This window comes from Ostrea edulis, chromosome 6 (genome assembly GCF_947568905.1).
Source record: "Ostrea edulis chromosome 6, xbOstEdul1.1, whole genome shotgun sequence".
Classification (NCBI taxonomy): Eukaryota; Metazoa; Mollusca; class Bivalvia; order Ostreida; family Ostreidae; genus Ostrea; species Ostrea edulis.
Window position 1 is genome coordinate 27610465 of NC_079169.1, and position 5638 is coordinate 27616102.

The window sequence follows — 5638 nt, forward strand, 5'->3', positions numbered from 1 at the left end:
CAATTAATAAATGATTTTATTGAAATAGAAATAGCAATTTTGTATCATTTACTAGCAGAATTCATTGAATTTTCAATGCTTCAATAAACGCACGAAAAAACTTACGACAACCATCTTAGCTCTTGCGAACGTAAACAACATGGAAAAATCAAGGCGGCAAGGGCAGTTTGTGAAGTCTGTTACTGCAAATAGATAGAACATTGTCGCCAAAGTCCAGTGAAAAAGATGGGAGAAAAGCATTGTTCTTTTACAGCATGATTATGCAATTTCCTGAGTTTTCCTCCGATAAAGACAGCAACAGCATCGTTCCACACCTGGCACTGACAGACGACGCGACATGTCAAATGACAATAATACTGTCGTACACGAAGAAAATGTAAGTGAAATGTACACCATCTGTTCTTTTGGGAATAGTAAATCTTTAATTATTATCTTCCGTAAGTCAATACAACTCCTGTATATATTCTATAAAATCGTAGGCCTGCAAAATATTTGTGTACACATGTATAACCTACATGTACGTAGCTTATACGTCATGACTCTTTACTGGACTTTTGCGAGAAGGGCTGACTTTCACAATCAACGGCTGACTTGGACATTTAAACCTGCGTATGGTATGTAAGCACGATATCGTTAAATATATCTAATATCGACTTGTTGACATTTATACAGGGAACTTCTACTGCCTCGATTTTGAGGTAGCTTTTCTGGATATTTCTCTTGATCACGCAAAAGCAAAGGCGAGCGTGTTCAAACCACTGCACGTTACAAAATCGTGACAGAGTAGTGACTAATGTTTGGTGGGAGACCTGCTTCAGATAGATTATCTCTGGGACGGGTTTCGTCCCGGGACGACGGCTGTTGTCGTCGTGAACGGCGGATGCCTTTGCCAAAGAGGTGCCAAACAATCAGAGAAGATCCATGCTAAGCTTCGGAACGAAGCTTCCCTGAGCGTAGGAAGTGTAGCGCACAGTATGTAAGGAATTTCTACTGCTTCGCTAGAGAGCTACATGTAGCGTTTCTAGGGACATGGTAGTATTTCTCTAAGCAACGGTGAGCGTGTTCAGATCACTGTACGTTACAATATTATTATAGTACGACTGTTAGGTTTTAAACCACATGAACTTCTTTCATTTATCTGACAATTATTGAAAAATAAAAACAATTCATTTCGTTTTTGCATACATACATACATACATTGTAGATGTAAAATCTTAACTCGAACATATACATTGATTCATGTTCAAACTTTACAAAAAGTCATCGCAACATGATAAATCGGATGTACATGTAAGTTTATTATGCAGGAGGTTTGCGTTTTCTTTTATCATAAAATGTGAAGTTGTTATACACTTTTATTCAATTAAACACAGATACTTCTGCAGATGTTCTGCGTATAGTCAGTTTTTAAATCGAGGTAAGCTACTGACAAACAGGTTGATGGTACAGGGGTTTCAACAGTCTCGATTGAAGTCAGCATTTCGCAATTTCTATGGTCGTTATAACGACCTAGTTCGTCAATACAACCTATCATTGGATCAAATGCTGTCTGACGTGTTTCATACCGACTGTTAAGCCGTTTTTTGGCACACTGATTTTGACTACGGATAACTGTTTACCTGGTCAGGATATAGGGCTCACGGCGGGTGTGACCGGTCAACAGGGGATGCTTACTCCTCCTAGGCACCTGATCCCACCTCTGGTGTGTCCAGGGGTCCGTGTTTGCCTAACTATCTATTTTGTATTGCTTGTAGGTTTTTTGAGATTGATCAATGTTTGTTATCTTCACCTTGCATACAACACAGTGCGTGCTAAGCGTACCGACAATTTGGAATTACATGTGCATCTGCACTAATGCAGATCTGCAGCTCTTTTGGAAAATATTTGGTCATACCAGAGAGCTACAGATCCATCCCTTATACAAACCTTCGATTTACGGCGCAGGTCACTGTATTCTGGCATCATAATATCACAAAATTCCTTGCATATTTTCCTAGTATATTTTTGTCCAAACATTTATCAAATTCCCATGTGAACCAAATAGTCGCAACTTCAAATGATTTCGATTTGAAAGATACCCATGTTACGTAGCAGTGAATTCGAACCCCGTTGATTTTTATATCTATTCATTCTATCCAATATGAAGTACGTATTCGGTCTTCATTTATAATAAACACGAATATTGGACGTAAATATTGAAAAGTAATCCTAGTACGTTATGAAAGCTATCAGTCTGGCCCCTTTTCCCGATGATATTTTTTAATACTGACATATAAAAACAGAACTTAGCGGAAATGGATCAGGAATTATTTCATCTAAATATTTAACTAACAAGAGACCCACAGCATAGCATTAAAGAAGATCTATGCTATCAATAACATTTTAAAAGACATTCAAAAATAGTTTCCACATAAACATTATATATACCAAGTTTGGCGCCGCCCTGGAGTCAGTACATTTACCCCGGAGATCATTTTCAATTTACAATTTCGGTAGAGCCCTAGATCTTTATTACAGACGTGAGGTTGTAAGGAAGATGCTTTAACATTGATCATTTTTTGCTCCGGGGGTGCAGGATTGATTAATTGATTGAATATTGTTTAACGTCCCTCGAGAGAAAACGTCACCATTGCCGGTGAAGGGCTGCAAAATTGAGGCCTATGCTCGGCGCTTATGGCCTTTGAGCAGGGACGGATATTACTCGTGCCACACCTGCTGTGACATGGGGCCTCGGTTTTTGCGGTCTCATCCAAAGGACCGCCCTATTTAATCGCCTTCTACGACAAGCAAGGGGTATTGAGGACCTATTCTAACCCGGATCCCCATGGGAGCTGGGGTGCAGGAGGAATATATTGGGATATTAGGTCACATAGACTTTACTGTAACAGAAATAGCAGACACTCGACGTTTTAATTAGATATCTATAATTTAAAAAATTGTCTTCCTGTAAACATAATATTCACAAGGTATATTACGCCGCCATCTTGGTTTTCTGTTTTACCAGCTGCATCGCTTGAAAATTTCGGCGAAAAGTTCGAATTAATATGATAATTAGACCCCTACCGTTTTAGGCAACTATGTCAAGGTCCTACCTCTCGCATCGTCATGGTGAACTGGAAATAAAGTCCATTTATCGGCTATAATCAACCGTCAAATATCGTCTACTGCTTCTCAAATGCCTGTGAGAAATAGTACGAGTATGGAAAGGAACCGGAACAACTCAATACTCTTTGGACAACTAACATTTCTGTACATTGCCTCGGTTCATCGCTTATTCATGTATGTACAAATATGTCACGAAAAGGTTTCCGTATATCAAGCTTGTGTCAAAGTCAGCCGTAAATTGTAAACGTCGGCCCTTCTCGCAAAAGTCCACTAGTCAGTGCAGTGTACGTACACGCACATTCACATGAATTTTTAATACTCAGGTACACTGACTTAAATATGTATCAACCGAATTAAACATCGTCAATGAAACAATGATAATTACGGGCATTAAAGATACACATTTTCTCAAAACCCCATTCCAGTGTTCGTGTGTTTATGATTAGAGAGGAAAAGTATTGTGTCCCAGTCGGGTCTAAAATTGGTAAATCATCTGATGTGGGTTTTTTAAAAATTGGCTCTTATTAAAAGTAATAGGGTTGATCATTATCAACAAAAGCACTGTATTAAATGTGTTTATAATTGGAGAGGAAAAGTATGGTGTCCCAGTCAGGTCTAAAATTAGTAAATCATAATGTATGATGTGGATTTCAAAAAAATTAAATCTTAATTGCTCTTATTGAATGGAATGGGGGTTGATCATGAACAAATTGCAGAAGGCTTTTTTTTTTTAAATAAGTGATTGTTTTGAGAATCAATTATTTTTAACTATTATAGATATTTTTGAAATGTGAAAATGCATTCATGAAGTGTTTTAATGAAGGGATAGAATGCTTTTCATTTTATATTGAAATAATAATTCTCTCTATGGTGAACTGATCAGATGTGTCCAATGTCACTTAGATGCCCACTGTTTTGGATGGGCTAAATTACTGTAGAAAGGACGATAAGCATTTAGATGCTCATAAGTATTCAATGTTTTATTACATTGAAATTGCAAAAAAAATTCACAGTGGAGAACTGGCAGAAGAGTTAATTTCCCAATAAAAAAAAACTTCTCATCACAACATTTCATTAAATCTAGATAATGATGACTATCAAAATTTTAGCAATCAACAGTACTGATGGAGATGAGAGAAGGAGAAAATTTCAAGTGTGAGATTGCATTTGATGAGATTGATATGACAATGGTACATGCACCAGAGCCAACTGTCAAACAGCACTCCAGCCAGCAACATTTTCCTGTTGTATTCTTTGACTTGGAATCAAAAGGATTAGGTTTGTTACTTTTTACTACCTGTCCAATATTCAAATTGATTGTTCAGTTGAGAAAAGGGGTTCTTAAATGAATACATGTATTGTATTTTGGTGTTAATTCATTTTCCAGCTAGAGATTCTCATATTACACAGCTGCCGTGTGTGGTGAAGAAAAGTTCTCCACCTATACCTTTCCAAAAATACCTATAACAGCAAAAGACTCAGAAATAACAGAAATCGAAAATGTTAATGGAAATATGTTTAGCAAAAATGAAAAATGTAGAAGTCAATCCTTGGAAAATTGATGCTCCTCTTAATTTTGTTTCAAAATTTCAAACTAAAGTAATTCTGCATTTACAATAGCAATGTATGGATGTTAACAAATATGAATGTTTATTGTATACTATACTCAATTTAACATGTTCTGTTTATGAGAGAGAGAGAGAGAGAGAGAGAGAGAGAGAGAGAGAGAGAGAGAGAGAGAAAGAGAAAGAGAGAAAGAGAAAGAGAGAGAAATTATTACAAGAATTGGAAAGTAACTGCAAAAATTATGTGCAAACTGCATCAGTAATGATGTACACGGTTGTGATATTGTTCTCTGAATTTTGATACAAATTAATGTACCAAATGAAATTATCCTATTAAATTTCCATTTTCATTTCAAATGAAAACGATTGAATTTCAACACAATGTGTATTTATTCATTAAAATGCATCAAACTAAGTTATAATTAAAAATAAGTTTAAGAAGAACTGTATTTCAGTTTTAAGAACTAATGATGGAGAAAATTCGGATTAGACTGCTTGAAAACTCTAGTCCACGAAAGAAGCTAGCTTGTGATTGTTGTTTTTAAAAGAAAAATCATATTTTTCAAAGCATCATAGCAAATTATGACTGATAATTTGCTTATAACACTATTGATATTGTATATGTAGTCGCTTTAAATGAATGTAAAATTTGAATTTGAAATAAATCTCATCATTTTAAGTAAAATTACTTTCTTAAATGGGCGATGACCTGCAATTTTTTTTCTTGAGGAATAAACTAAAAGGAATTGCCTATCTTTAGGCAAAATTATAGGAATTTGTAAATATATGGTAATTGTATAATTTTCATAAGAACTTTTATTGTTTTGGCTCTAAAAAGTAAAATTTTAAAATTAGGCAGAGGAAATTCGAATTAGAATAGGAACAAGTTTGGGGTATATATTAATAAAAATTTCCCAATAATATACAATTGCTATATCATACTGTATATTCATACTAAAATATTTGAA

The 5638-nt window shown here is 35.4% G+C and overlaps 1 long non-coding RNA gene across 1 annotated transcript; it reads left to right on the top strand.

Moving 5' to 3' along the window:
* The first annotated feature begins 4211 nt into the window (after positions 1–4211).
* Positions 4212–4822, top strand: LOC130047388 (uncharacterized). The gene is made up of 2 exons (XR_008796280.1): positions 4212–4383; positions 4493–4822. It is a non-coding gene; the product is annotated as an uncharacterized LOC130047388 (long non-coding RNA).
* Positions 4823–5638: the final 816 nt, after the last annotated feature.